Here is a 16,118-nt window from a genome sequence, read left to right as displayed (position 1 = left end):
AAGCTGGAATGAAAAATTACGACTCAGTATTTTGGAAATACTAGGTAAAAAAGGGGCTGAAAATACCTGAAATTAGTGTAGAAACATTGAAAAAAAATCGAAAGAATTGTTCTATTTGCTCTCATAAGAAGAAAAGAAGGAAGGCATATGTTTGTTATGAATGCCAGAACCCAATTTGCCTATAGTGTGCAAAAAAAGTATGTCGGGAATGTGTAAAAATTCGTGATAAACAGGCATTGTCAGTTTTTTCAGAATACCTGTTTTTGATCAATTCTTGTGAAAAGATTTCCGTCCAACTCTTATTTTATAAAGAAAAATAAAAAAATCACTTATTTATATAGTATTTCAATTGAATTTCAATTTTTCAAAGAATCTTTGCCAAAATGTTGAATATTCCAGACTACATTGGAAAATTGTGATTTTCACTGAATATTGAACTTTTTTTTGCATTTCTGAGCATGTTTTCACCTCTAGAATAACAAAGGGAACATATAAACAGCTCATAAAGTTAAAACTATGGAAACTTAAAAAAATATGTATGTCCATCTATATGAAGCCGTCTGTGAGACGTATAGGTAGTGACAACGTTACATATTTGGTACGTTAGTAGTTAAGGGCTAGAATTGATCGAGAACAACTGATTTTAGAATGGAGCCAATACATTCAAGATCTGATAATATCATTTTTTTTTATTCCTGCTGGGAAAAAACATCTGTATGAAAGAAAACCGTTTAAAGTGGATAACTTAGGCATGCATAATTCTGAAAAGAATAATTTTATCATTGTGAACACCTTCAGTTGTAGAATAAATTTGAGATTTCCATAATGTGCGTTAATTTTTTTGCGCAGTGTACATTCATTGCAGGAAAATTCATTCAGTTTAGAATGAAATGAATGGACAGATCATTCAAAGTAACAATTATTCATCGCTACTTTTGCCCAAATCTCAGGCAATTTTCGAATTCCATCACAATAAAATGCCTCGTCTTTTGAGGCGATCCAAGTGGGAGCCAATTTTCGATTTCAGCGAAAGAAGTGAGCCGGTGAATGACTGCCAAATTGTGCTGCGTCTGTCGGAGCAAGCAGTAATATAATCAGCGAGTGTGTAAAATGTTTCACTTGAGTATTTTTGAATATGTATTTCCAACGACATTGGCATTATCATGAGGTCTTTCAACGTCTCACTGTTCAGTTCATAAAGCACGCAAATTGTCATGATTTTGAATGATTCCTATTGATTATGGATTCCAGTTGTACGGAAACTGCTTATTATTGAGCAAGCATGATTCTACAAGCATCCTTAGTGTTTGACTCGGCTCTCAAGAAGCCTTTCACACCACGAGCTTTTAAGGAAAACAACCGGATGAAAAATTATTCATGGCTGACCAGGAAGGGGAATGTTTTCAACACTGAAATCACCATCGAAAAAAGAATCATGTAAAAATATGATTTATCATCTGAAGCATTGTCAACAAGGATTCCAGCTGCACTTAACTTACAATTAAAGAAGAAAACTAAATCCTCCTACAAATGCTGTAAAATCAACACATAATCTAACATACTCAACATGGGAAAAACAACTTCTGACGAAAATGATGTATTTTTTATGAAATATCTTCGAAACGTCACGTTTTGAAATGACCATTTCAACCGTTGCCCAAAAAAATTATTTTAAGTACCTACTTTAAAATTAAAAATGAGTATTTAAAATTTAAAGCTTTTCGTTTCTACTGCACAAGTTGGCAACATCGACTGAAATAGGCGTTGATAATAAAGGAAAACAAATACACTATCTTGATGAGATAGAACGAGGAAGGTCATAAAATTTTATGGGATTTTTATGGCCGGTTGAGGCTTGCAAGTGAGTACGCGCCTTATGATGGCTGTAAATCAACAGCTGTTATTTTATAAACAAGACATTGTCCTTTTTATTTTCTAGTAGGCGCTGTTGCCAAATCGCAAACTAGAAACGAAGCGAAGCGATTTAAATTTTAAAACCTCATCTTTGAAGAAAGATTTTGAATAGTTTCCGCGGTGCATTTGAAAAATTCATGAATGAAACTCATTATTATTCAGTTCAAACTTGCATATGATGTGATAACTCAAATTGAGAAGAATTCCCCATTCAAAGTGATATGAACTGAATATTATGAAATGATCTCTAAAACTATTAAAATCAATTGCCACTATGGGAACTAACTAACACTAAGCCCAAGAAGGAAATTCGGGATTTACTGAGCATGTCAGATTAATATAAAGGGACCTTGAACACTATAGAGAACCTCTACTAAAAATTAGACCTGTAGTTTTGAGATAAATGTACATTAGACTGGGATTCTACATTGACCTTGCCTAAGCTCCTCTATGACTAAGCTCCTCGCACTCATCACCCTCTAGCTCGCAAACGGTTGAAGCATGTAAGATTGCTTCAGACAAATGTTGTATAGAATTTTATTATCTACAACTACAACTTTCATAATGAATACAGAAACGATTAGAGGCACAGGAAAGGAGATATTTAAAAAAATCTTCAAACTGTCAGATTAAGAAAACTCTCCAGATTAGTGTCAGAGTAATTGGTCAATACGTCTGCAAAACAGAGAGTAACCATCTGTATGAAAATATGACACGTTCGAGTATGTAGATTAACGATTTTTTTTTGCATTATCAAAGGACCGCAGTGACCTTGCTTCACGTCCGAATTGTCAGTCTCTTCTTTTGGGCCCAATTAACATATCCTCTCAAAATCTGACATGCTCAAAAAAGATTTTTTTAGATTTTCATCTTCGAAAACCTGCAGACGCTTTCCCCACCGCTGAAAGTTCATACATCATAGAACCTTTTTTCTTTCTGCCACGGCCACCTAATCTTCAAAATCCAGTCGATCTTCACGACGATCGAGTACATCCCGATTTAGCATCGTGGGCTGGCCAACTATTACTTATAATCTGTATACTACTCTCATAATTGCAAAGGATATTCTCACCCCACCCAGTCTAGCAACACCCCTAATCATTTAAAATTTCATCTTTATTTCGAGACCATATTCAAGGTCACTGCAAGTTCAGAAAGTCAAATTAATATTGATATTACTGCTTACTGCTGGCAGTACACAGATTTGAAATGTTTGTGATCCTTCCGGCAGGACTTTTTTGGCTACCAGCAGTATACTATTATAGAATTATCTTTACAAATTCATCATCATTATTTTAAACGCTCAATAGAGAATTTTACTGAATAAAAATTGAGCAATAAATTATGCATGATATTCCTGAATTCGTTTTCCTAAGTTTCCCGAATTTTCTTGTGAATGACCTACTTATTTTAATGGCTGAAACGTGGAGTTTTCGAGGTTGTTCAATTTATTTTCTATTTTCAATACACGTATCTATGGGTACTCTTTCCCAAAAACAAATTTCAGGAAATTCTTTTATTTATTCTCTATTCGCCCAAAAAAAAATACTAGAAACTTACAATTTTCATTGAACATTTAGAACCCTCATTTGGTAAAACACCAAAATATAATAAACAGAATCAACACTGGAATTATGTACCTTGCCATTTTTTCAATAATACCAAATTTATAGGCATTTCATGTCTCAAAGAACAATAGCTGTGTTGCCAACTCTATTTCCACCCCTTCGTAGCAAACAGCACTCGTAAATTCCTCACCAAATACGAAAAAAGTTCTTTCATTTATTCCGGCATCGAAATTAGTAGCTTCTGTGAAAACTCTGTCATTTTGTCCTATTTTGTCATTCATTTTTAGTGTACGCCCCTGTACGAATAAATAAGTATGAACCGAAAAAGTTTTCTTGTTGTCATAACTTGCTATTGGGGCTATCGAGTTAAAACTTGCACACTTTTTGCATTATTCGAATGGAGATAATTTAGTTCTCCTATAGCAGGGCAGCTTCCTAAGTAAATATAATCAAATATTTTAAAAGCTGTACTGCTGGATGATAAATTTTACTGCCAGCAGGCCCATTGGACTCCAACCATAGTAGTTGGAAGGTATCTTATCTGTGTATTCATATGCAAAAAGGTAGCCAAACTTATTTGACCGGCAAAACAATTGAAATTAGGGAGAATTCGGGACTTTGGACTCACGATACATTTCATGAAAGCTATAGAAACATTGTTTCATAGTTGCATATAAATGCAACGATGTAAATAAGATATAAATTATGAGAATTACTGTCAAATTTCCAAATATGTATCTCGAAGATATAGCGATATATATGAAACAATCATTCTGATGCAGAAATGCTCTGTAACTCGAGACAAATCAAGATCTGATTTCTGATATCTCATTATTTCCAAATCAAAGATCGGGGGTCCTTGTAGATTTCTTCTGTAAGTCTTATATATAATTCTCGAGATCCTCTGAGTGAGCAGCGAGTTTGGGACACCCTGAACATAATTTCATGGTGAATTGACAGTGCCTATAGGAAAGCCAGAAAACAAAAACAGAACTTCTGGTTAACCATCGAGTGGTGGTAACCTAACCGCGTAGACAGAGACATGGACTGTGCCTTCCCTTTCTATCTATGCATGAAATATGGTCAAAAAAAGTGACAGAGTGATTGGTCCGCACTCACCTCTATGTGAACACAAAAGAGACAGGTAATGGCCCGACGATCATTTCCCTCTTTCTATAAAATAACCAATTTCATGCTGGCATTGCTCAGTCCATGTCTCTATGTCTATGCCTAACCGAAATCTTTAATCATCGATTTTTAAAGCGGGCGTTACCGTTCTTTCCGAATTTGGCTGTTATTGTCATCTTGGGCCAAGAAACTGGTGATATGAACTATATCAAAAAAGCCAAGTAGGCCAAGAGTCCTTAATTTTGATATTTGGATAAATAATGCACCGTGTACATGAAATATCAATTTGTCGTTCATATCATCTGATTTCCCATAGATTCTTTCTTCAAAAATTCATTTAAACGGCACAGAAACATTTCAGTTTTTTTCTTCAAAACTGATCAAGGCATAATTACCTGCTGCCTGATGATTTTGATTCCTTCCTGAAATCAATTCAATATACCAAATTTAATTATTTTAAAGAGCTAGACTCTCTCATCAATTGAATATACCTACATTGGATAGCAACAAAAACAAAATTTTCATGGACAAACAATTTGGTTAAATGGTATAACAACTCGAAATTTTCAAATGTTTGAACTTTCTGAGCAATAGAAGTTCTTCTCATGGCACTCAAAATTGAAAGCGTTAATAAGTATCAAGAAAGAAATGTCATAAAAATATACAGGTTGCATCATTCACATTGCGAACAAATCCAGAATCTGAGTTATTTGGATTCGAAAAAATCCTTTCGCCCTTTCCAAGATACAGGGCATCAATGTATTCCAAATAAATACGAAATTCACTCTAATGGTGCATGTGCGAAAGCCCTCGAGGCCTCAAGGGCTATGTTATGTGGTTATGTTGAGATGAAAGCTTCTTAATGAATGACACCGATTAATACTGATTACCAATGATCCAATGAACGATATTTGGTATGAGCAAGATGATGCAAATCCTCTCGTATCCAGAGTGTGGAGAACGCTCTGATTCTTCCGATTTTCCAACGTATGCATTAGGTATCAATTGTTGCTTCGCTGTCTGAAGTTTTTTTCTCTGAATTATTTTTTATGAGGTAAATGTAAATCTAGAATCAATCAGTACCCCCCTGAAAGACTTGAAACGAGACATGCCAGTTATTTGCTAAATCTGTCTCAGTCATCATCAAGCAGCAGTTATTTGATCGTCGTAATTTTCAAGAAGTAATTTGTTAATTTAGCATTGAACATTAATTTCCTTTTGGAATGTTCGTTAAAAAATTTGGTGTGCAACTTATTCTCAATTATTTTTTGTTTGCGCCCCAGAATCAGGACATTTTTGGTTTTAATTTTATCATGATATTAATTATGTATACAAAATGGAATTTTACAACTCAGGAAAATATGTTGGTTCTATGTAAATTTGTCTATCAATCGATCAAGTTGTACGTCTATCTGTAGAAGAAGTTTGGTGTGTATACTTATTCTCAATTATTCTTTTTTGCCTCAGAATCAGGACTTTTTTTTTTTAATTTTATCATAAGTGCCGACTACCAAATATAATTCATATCAGTTTGCCTGTCTATCAAACGATTAAGTTTGATTTCATTAATCTGCTGAAGAACTAGGTATCAAAATCGAATTTATTCAACTATTGCTTGCACTCCATTGCATTATGAGGAAAAATGTAGATCTTGACATTAAGCCAGGCTGTGCACTAGCTGAATAATGCTTAATTTCACTTGACGTTATATACTGGTTGTAAAATTATTATTGAATTCTTATCTATCATGACGATTTATACCAAGAAAATTTCAAAAAACTTTCCTCTTGTTTTGCATTTTCAGATGTTCTTTGGGTCTAATCATAATTCATAACAATTGGCTTCAATAACCATTTGTCAGTTTCTTCTATGTGAACATTACAAATCAATATTCTTTAAAAAATGCATACACATGAGTTCTCCCTAAACTATTCACTATTATACCTTCATAACGAGTGAGAATAAATTGTCAACCCTGAAACCGCAATAACTCACCTGCTAAATTTCGTTGTATCCGGTTTGAAATGAAACTGGGTTGGAATCAAAAATCGGAATCACCATCATCTTCATAAAGAAATCATAAATATTCGTTTATCAACATAATTCCTTGCTGAAAGATTTCAGGGGTAAGGGGACATAACTGTTGTTTCTAGCAGCGGGTTGAAGAAGACTGAATCCTTAAATATCAATGCAGCAGGAGCATGCGTGCAGCATTCACTCGAAAGAGGATAATAAATGTCCTGTGAAATGCAGGAATAAAATTCAATAGCTTCGTTTCAATTATTCGAAATGTAACGTAATGCTAGAGGCCTGATCATTAGATATTAGGGATCTTCGAATAGGATATTTTTCGCGAAAAAGGCTGTATAACCTTGAGATGGTATCGATTTTAGTCATTTGACACTACATACTTGTACCTAATGCAATAATGTAAGATATCTACATAGATAGTGTCTAGAAATCTTCCATGACGGCGAATAACATTCAGATGGTATAATATTTCATCAAAATTAAATGAACTCCTATAAGATTGTGAATATACAAGGGCCTTTGTTTCGTTGAGCAAATTGAACTAGAATATTGTTCATTGACAGAAAATCGTAATTACCAATGGCGTAGCTTGCCGTATCAGTGTTTGACAGGGGACCCTTATTCTGTAGCCAAACACAAATGAAGGGAGAAAATTTCACAAGAACACGAAGTATTAATTTTCAAACTCTTTACGGTCTTACGACGATAAAAATATCAAAGAACTTGACTACCCACGCCATTCGAATTGTTGAATCGGATGATCGGCTGAAGTTGTCCCCGTTACAGCAGGACAACTTCTATGGAAAAGCCAAGGCTGGTTTTTTCAATTGTTCCATTTTCTACAACTTATCGATTTTATTTTTCATTACATCTTCAAAAACATCAAAAGATTTGTCGTCTGATTTAAAGCATGATCTAATTTTCATGATTTTCACTTTGATATATTTTTACACTTCTACACATGTTCCACTATCACAATACCATCTTCAGGTGGGTAAAGGCAACACTGCCATATGAGATAAAGATGCTATTGGAAAACGTGTATTGTATTTAATAAACTTCTCTCTCAGTAAGTTTCATCCAATGCAGTTTCCAGTTTAATTATGAATTTTCATGGAGTATCGGCCAATTCATTTAGATATGTGTATCCTATCTAATCGGTCCCTTTCCCATGGAAATAAAAGAAGTAATTGAACACAAAATACAAGGTACAAATAAAACATTTTTCATTATATTTTGGACATTCAAAAGCTCCTTTGTTCGAGAGAATTGTGTGTCCTACCTTCATCTCGAAGCGACCGGATTCTTCTCTCTTTGACGTTTTTCGCGAATCTTTTGCAAAACCTGAGGCAAAGAGTCTAAGGTAATGCATTAAACTAAAGTGCCTGATATTCGACTTCCATTTATCAAATTTCGACTCATATCGATAATATCATTATTGATTTCACATTGAGACAAAGCCGATCGTTTTCTAACTTTATATCCTCTGTTATAGAGTGTTTTCTTCATTTCGAATAGTATCGTTTTATATTTTCATTTTCATTTTCATCATGCTCTATTATGCCTTTGTATTCAGCAGGCTTGACTTTTCTAAAGAAACACCTACATGGATCGATATGAAAAAGTTCGCTATGGGATTTCGAAAACCGATATTCTGTGTCTGAACGTTATAACCAGCTTTTATACAATTTTCCCGATAAACTGTCAAATGAATGTTCTAGATTGTTGTTTTGAAATTATCAGCAAGTGATGCAGATGGTTTTTACTGAAATAAAAAAAGAATTAGCTTTTGAATCCTACTCCAGAAATTAAATAGGGAGAAAATTGAAGGCGACCGAAAATATTCTATTGATAAATGTTTCAGCGATTTTCAAATCGGGTATCCTAATGTTGATGTAGGTAGGAGGTAGGAGGTAGTCGACAAAAGAAAAGAACCCCAGATCAAACAATAATGCTGAAAATGTGATGACAGAAGCTCCACGAACCTCTATCAGAGTTATATTTCAACTGCATGGAATCTCCTTTAGCACATTTTGAAAAAAAAATTACATATAGATTCATCCTTTATCAGAAAATTGAATAACAGTGGTTTCTCAACCAATTTATTGGTAACCGAAACCTACCTATTTTTCTGATAAAGCCTGGTTCCAACTTTCTGTATAAGACAACTTTTAAGATATGAAGATGTTTAGCAGCCAAAACCAGAAAATTTTTTCATGGAGACACCATTTCATTCTCAAAAATTTGAAGTAAGAGGAGAATTGTGGGAACTAATAGTTATTTTCAACAATATGGAACCAGAGCACAAACAGCTGTATGCAGCTGTTTGTGCAGAAACATTATCTAAGAAACGAGAAACGAACGTCAGTTTCCTCCAAGATCATGTGATCTTACACCATTTGATTTTTTCCTTTGGCCCCGTTTGGAGCATGCTATTTTTCAAATACACAACCGATTGGAATCAACGACACTTTTTGCTCCATTGAGATCCATCAGCTGGAGACCTTCATATTGCGATTGAAGCACAGCAACAAAACTCAAAGAATTCCCCCATTGTCAGGGTGCTTGGTCTTAACAAACATTTCAAAGCAATGGCATATTACCCACTAGACCAATCCAGAAAATAGGTCTCAAGGAGGGTATATATAGCTAAGAACACTAAAAACCAGGACCCAAGGAAGGTACCAATCTTATTGGTAGATGGTGTTCACGAGATCTCCATGTGTCCATACCATTGGTTCCTTTCTTAGGTTTTAGATCTTAATCACACTGCATAAACCCACAATATGATTGAGCAAATTTTCGGCAAATTATAAAGCTAAAATATTTTATAAATTGTGAAAATAATTTGCATTTATAGAAATCATGAAACCATTAAGAATGAATTTCACATATTTTCAATATCGAAAAATTTTAATCTTTTTCATGCGGTTGCTAAAAAGATTCATATTGGCGAATGCAAAAATTTTAACGCTCTCTGAAGGCTAAATTAACGACCTACTAGAGTAACTAATGAAATTCGTAATCTGCTGTTTCATGTACGAGGATGTATTGATATCTTGTTAGCCATGCATAAAAAAAAATTGCGTCACCATAGCAACGAACAATAATTTATTAGAAGTGTCAGTGTGAAGTTTGAGATCAAGAAAGTAAACCAGAGTTACGCAATAAATTAAAAGATAGAAGATGTCCACCGAAATCGAAAAAATTGACCTATATTTAAGAGGGTTAAGAGGTAAGCAGATATACGAAGATATGCTTCAAGGACATTGATCACCAAGGGTGATCAATGTTCTTCGTATGCGACCGTGAAAAATTGGACTGCAAGCTTCAAAAGAGGTAAATTTTCGATTGAAGATGAAAGATGATTACCGATCGGGAAGGCCAGTTTCTGTGTCAGTCTCCGAAAATATCGATGAAGTTCATGCGACCAAAGATTATAAAGACTCTATAATCTTTGCATGCGACATGATTTTATCAGACCGTCGAATTGTGCTGAAACGGATATCTGAAGCACTGGAAATTTCATACGAACGCGTTCATTATAATAATATAGTTCACGTCAATTTGGACATGAGAAAAATTGCTGCAAAATGGATCCCCAAATGTTTGAATGTTGACCATAAGCGTGCAAGGGTAGAAGCATCGCGTTCGATCTGTGTTCGATTTGAAAGCGATGTAGACTTCTTAAACCGAATTGTTACTATGAATGAGACTTGGGTACATTTCTACGATCCAGAAACAAAGCAAAATCGATGGAATGGCGACACTCTGGTTCTCCAAGACCTAAGAAGTTTCGTGTCCAAAAATCTGCTGGAGAGGTTCTTGCTTCAGTTTTTTGGGATTGCCATGGATTAATCATGATTGATTTTTTGGATAAGGGTAGAATAATAACCGGAGATTACTATTCGACATTATTGACCACTCTAGGGAAAAAATTTGAGAGAAAAGACGCGGAGAGCTATCCAAAGGTGTTTTGTCTTTGCAGGAGAACGCCCTTGCATGTTGCCATGCAAAAAATTCGTGATTTAGGGTTTGAATTACTAGAACACCCTTATTTACCAGATTTGGCTCCATCAGACTATCATCTCTTTCCTCAACTGAAAAAAAGTTTAAGAGTCGTAAATTTTCTTCCAAAAAGGAGGTAATACAAGCTGTGGAGGTCTGGTTTACAGAGCAAGAAGAAAAATTTTTTTGAAAGGTCTAGAGACGTTGCAGGTTCGAGGTAATAAATGTATCCAATTGAGGCCCGGTACTTTCACGTGCTAATTATTCGCTAGATAAGTCTTATTCATAGGATAAGTAAAAATGGTGTCTTTTCACTTTCAGATAGTGTTATTCATCGAATAAGTCTGTCATTGAAACTTAATAGTAAGAGTTTATTTGTCATAGATCGAATGTCGGTACGTCATTATTGGTTGAATTTTTTAGATTCTGGATGTATGGTTTTTCTTTGTGTGATTTTCACGAAATATTTGCTTTTTAATTGGAATTATGACAATTTCTACAATGTGGTGTCTTAATTTACTTTAATCAGTGAACAGTAGTGTACCGTGCTTTCATAGAATTGTTATTCGTCAAATAATTTCATCTGAAAGCACCGAAATGAGGTATCTTTCACACTGAATAAAATTTATTCGAAGGTGAAAGTACCAGGCCTAAGAAGAGAATATGTTGTGTAATAAAATATTTTGACATTGAAATTTTGTTTGGTTCTATAGTAGGCCAAGAATTTTTCAATATATCCTCCTATGTACCGTGCGTTCAAAAATATTCGTCGTCAAGTAGGCTATATTTCGTGTCGTAACGTAATTCTTAGCTTTTGCTGTACTGTCCAGGTGAACTGTCAAGTTAGAAGTAAGCATTTTGGATTGTTGTTGAATTAAAATTATCAGGAAATTATAAGGTTGATTTTTACGGACGTTCAAAAAGCATTTATTATTGAATCCTACTTCAAAATTGGGGAAAAATAGGAGGAGAGTGGTAGAGTGGAAATATTCTTTAATATTCCAGCGACATTCCCAATGTTGCTGAAAGAATCAATCTTTCGAAAGTACTATTTTCCGATGCGTTAACCGAACAGGTATGTTCAAGCAAAAAAAGGAGTGGTGGACCAAAGAAGAAAACCTCAGTGTTATTCAGAAATAATAAAAATATGATGACAGAGACACAAGATCCACGAACCTCGGTTGAAATTCTTACCAAGAATAATTGTGCCTCAGATTGTTTGGATTCTTGAGATCTGACTCAATGGAAGAATTTTCGCAATTTGGGTGAAATTAATTTTTCTTTGAAAGTGTCTTTCCACTTTCCATACAAAATTACGATGTATAGGTTAATGTCATCATTGTTTACATTTTGGGAAGATGAAGTAATTCAAGAAAAGACCTACGTTCGGACACTGAATATCAACGTTCAGAATTTCATAGCCTACTTGACGACGAATTTTTTGAACGCACGTTATGTAGGTACTATTTTGTTGTATTTCAAGGCTCGAGGCTGACACCTAGTTGTCATAAAAATTCAATTCACGTTCAGAAGATAAGCGTAATCGTAAATAAGGTGAACATTTTTTATGCAATGAGACATGATTATCTATAAGCAGTTGGTTGAATGTCTGAAAGGGTCATCATATTTTCTGAATATATATTATGAATAATTCACATAGCGTGACAAAGAATTATAAGCAGTATCAGTTCTGAATCAGTGTGAATTTCAAAGAACCAAACAATCCAGGTTAGATTGGTAAACGATCCGACAATCGAATGAGAGCATGAGCAATAAATAATAATTGTAATAATATGTTTATCAATTCAAAGAAATAGATATAAAAATAAAATAAGTCAAAAATTATTACAAGAATCAAAGATACAAAAATATTAATGATAAGGAAACATAACTAAAATTCAGATCAACAGTATGGCTCAGGTTTCAAAATAGAATAATATAAAGATTTCTTGCTATTCTTGTCACGTGATCATTCTAATATATTTTCGGACGAGCATTATACATTTTGTAGATATTGCCATGCATTCAACAGTTCTCTCCCTTAGTGCTGACCTATGGATAGGTACAATATAAGAAAATATCCTTCTGGTGTTATTAACATTGCTGTAGGCCTCAAAATAATGACTCTTCTTTAAAAAAACTAAGAGCCTATATTATATCGAAATAACTTCTACATGATTGTCTATAACCCAAACGTTACATAGTCGCAATGCCCTTTTATTTATTTGATGAACTACCCCAGAAAATTAATCCATAAGAAAGTATTACAATTTGCAAAATAAACAAGTTTGAGTACATAAAAATTTACTTGACCTGTACATGACATGAACATTCGAAGTATTTTCTGTGAATTGCACCTGTTAATTTCTAGAGATTCTTAAAGCAAAGAGTAATAAGAGGTTCCACTCATGAATGCCTTTGACCTGGAGTTCTGTCTGTATGGCGGTAGGAAAAAATAAAAAAAGACTTCCCATATGTATTTCGATCTCTGTGATGAATTCGAATTCCAGAATTAGAATGATAATAAATAAATAAATTATGATTCCATTCAGCATTTCTTTCTAAAACCTAACAAATACATTGACTCATTACCAGAGTTATCTGTGAACAACGGAGTGTTTATGAGAACTAGTAATTTAAAGTATTACATTTGAGCCATGTTTTCTCATGAAAGTGAAGCACAACTACAATTTTTCAGAATATTTAAAGAAGCACTGGAAAAAATCATCTAAAAATACTAGAAATAGCCCAAAATGGCCAATATCGCCATCAAAAATAATAAATATCAAGTTATCCATGTACAAATACCTATACCCAGTAGTTTCTCTACAATAGCATTTATATCGCGATTATGGGCCACATCAATTCAATAAAAATGATTTCGGAGAACACTTGTCACTCCCAGTCTCTGAACATAATCAATTAAAAAATTGAAATAATCGATTTGGTTCTACGTAAATTCTGATTTTATTTCTGTGTACGAGGACGAGGCATTGTCTTGTAAATTGACAGAGTGAAACCTCTTGTTACCCTTTGCTAAAAGCGAAACTTTGAATCTTTTGTTATTGTATAAAATATCGTTATTGAAATAATGTCCTCCCAGGAAACCACCTTTCGTTTATTAAACATATATAAGTCAACTTATTCCGACGTATAAATACGGTTTCATTAGACCAAAATAAGAAGGACAAATGTCCGCGTGGTAGACGTATAAAATCAATCCTGGATATACGTCTCCTATTCGTATTTTATATACGTCTGATACTCGTATTTCATGTACGTCTTTTAGACGACTTAAGTAATTCAGAAATTACGTCGAAAACCAGTCGTCTATAAACGTTCACAACTCATATATTATAGACTATATTTCAACGACTTCAATGTACCAAAAATAGACGTTTAATAATCGTATTTTGTACTACAATAAAGTGTCAGTAATAGACGTCTCTGAACAACGTTAGACCTACTGTTCATGTATACGATATCCGACGATACGATGATCCGAAATTGCATTAATATGTGTTGATCGATGATTTCGAATATAATAAATTAAAAGAACGATAAATGCACTTTGGGATCATCGTTCATACTGTCGAATATCGTATGAATGAACATTAGGCTTATTTGTTGTTAGATATTACTGTTCTGAATATAGTCAATCTTCAACATTTATTATAACAATCTTACCCTCTTTCATACTTATCCTTTTCATAGTTTCGAATAAGACATAACGTAGTGTCAATCGGATTTTAGGAAAACTAAATTTTAAACTATTTAGGCTCAAACCAATTTATTCAGAAAATAATAAAATAGTAGTTTTCAAAATTTAGGTATATACATTGAGCACACCTCTTCAAATAAATATAATGGTCTATTCCTATATTTTTAGATTGCTTCAATCAGATGTACCCACATCAGCACTACGACCTCTGTAAAATGTTATTTCAGTTAGTTTTAGGAGAAAAAATATGTCGAACACAACATACCAAATATCTTTTTCATCATATTAGTAGACTTGAAAGTGGAGAGCTTTCTTCAAAATCGGTTATATCATTTTGTTTTTTAGCAGATGTTTAAACATGTCCATCACTATGTTGAATCACAATCCATTTCAATCACTCATGACAAAGTACAATTAATTTCCTCCAGACAAAACAAACACAGTAAACACACACAGCTTACGAAACTATTTCAAGATGGACGACAAGGAGAACGAACTACGAACAGCGCATGCCGCATAGCATAGCATAGAAACACGGCCGTGACTGCCACATGCGTGTATTGTAACGATAACTAATTGCCTATTGGCCGGTCGGGCCTGCGTAGATCCTCAATCCTCTGCCTACGTAAACATGGCACCAACGTTGCCAGGCTACTAAAAATGTAGTAGATCTTGAACATTCTCATAAATCTGCTAGGCTTGTTTCTTGTTTGAATTAGAACTAGTAGACTACAATTATATCAAGTGAATAGTAATTGAAGAGGGCTCATTCAGTTTTCCAGATCACAAGTATAGACAGCAGAATCTTTGATGGTTGAAGCAATCAGTGTATGGACAGGACATTATTTCATTTTATGTGACAACGCTGTGAATTGTCGAATTGGGGGACTTTTAATCAAAGATATTATATGTGTAATATTTTTGCTTTTAATTGGTTGACGACCATCAATCCGAATGAATTAAACTCCATTTGGCGAGGAAACTATAGAAAAATATGCAAATATGCATTTTTTTCGTTCAATGTATATATTTTTTTTTCATTTATTGTACCTATGGTTGTACCCTCTATTCAAGAATATCTAGTATGAATGTTATACATATAAATTATTCCTGCCACGGCTCAACCATTTATATACAGCTATCATTTAAATGGTGATTTTTATGGAAAAAGATTAAGTTCGATGTGAGCCGATTAATTAGCTACCTGGTGAAATCAGTTCAAACAATTAAAGCACTTATATAAGCTGAATCGCTTTTTCAACTTCAAAAAACTTGTTTGGAACTATATGTACTAGGTGTATAAAACTCAGAAACATAGATATAACAATAATGAATAAAGGACCAGTATTTTTTTTCTCCCTGATCACTAGAAGTAATGTAGTAGGTATCTACATATGGCTTATAATAATAGTCATATTTGAAACCTTTCATATATTTGTCCAGTGTAGACCTCAATGATGAGTGTTAAAAAAATTCGCTAATAGACAGATTGAAAACCTACCATATATCCGTTTAATATACCTAAGTTCATGGAGTAGGAAGGTAGGTTGAAATATGTACGACTTATAGTCGTATAATTTGTGGAACTTTATAGACCTAGTTTATAAATTATGAAAAATTATTAAAGCTGGGAAATAAGCGATATATATTGTAGGATGCATATTGTTCTAATCGTAAAAACACAACTGGGAGACAAAATAGATCTCATTATGTATATATGACTTCCACTTATAGACATTTCAAAAACC

The 16,118-nt window shown here is 33.8% G+C and overlaps 1 protein-coding gene across 3 annotated transcripts in view; it reads right to left on the bottom strand.

Moving 5' to 3' along the window:
- LOC123313560 overlaps positions 1–16,118 on the bottom strand; it is a 45,965-nt gene that overhangs the window by 17,916 nt on the left and 11,931 nt on the right. The window contains exon 1 of one of the 3 annotated variants that reach the window (XM_044898498.1): positions 6,606–6,806. The exons of the other annotated variants lie outside the window; for them this stretch is intronic. The gene's annotated coding sequence lies outside the window, so the exon portion shown is untranslated. Of the gene's footprint in view, positions 1–6,605; positions 6,807–16,118 lie in introns of those variants that run through there. 3 annotated transcript variants of the gene reach the window in all.

This window comes from Coccinella septempunctata, chromosome 5 (genome assembly GCF_907165205.1).
Source record: "Coccinella septempunctata chromosome 5, icCocSept1.1, whole genome shotgun sequence".
Taxonomy (NCBI): domain Eukaryota; kingdom Metazoa; phylum Arthropoda; class Insecta; order Coleoptera; family Coccinellidae; genus Coccinella; species Coccinella septempunctata.
The sequence above is the reverse complement of the archived record's forward strand: the minus strand, read 5'-3'. Positions and strand labels throughout refer to the sequence as shown.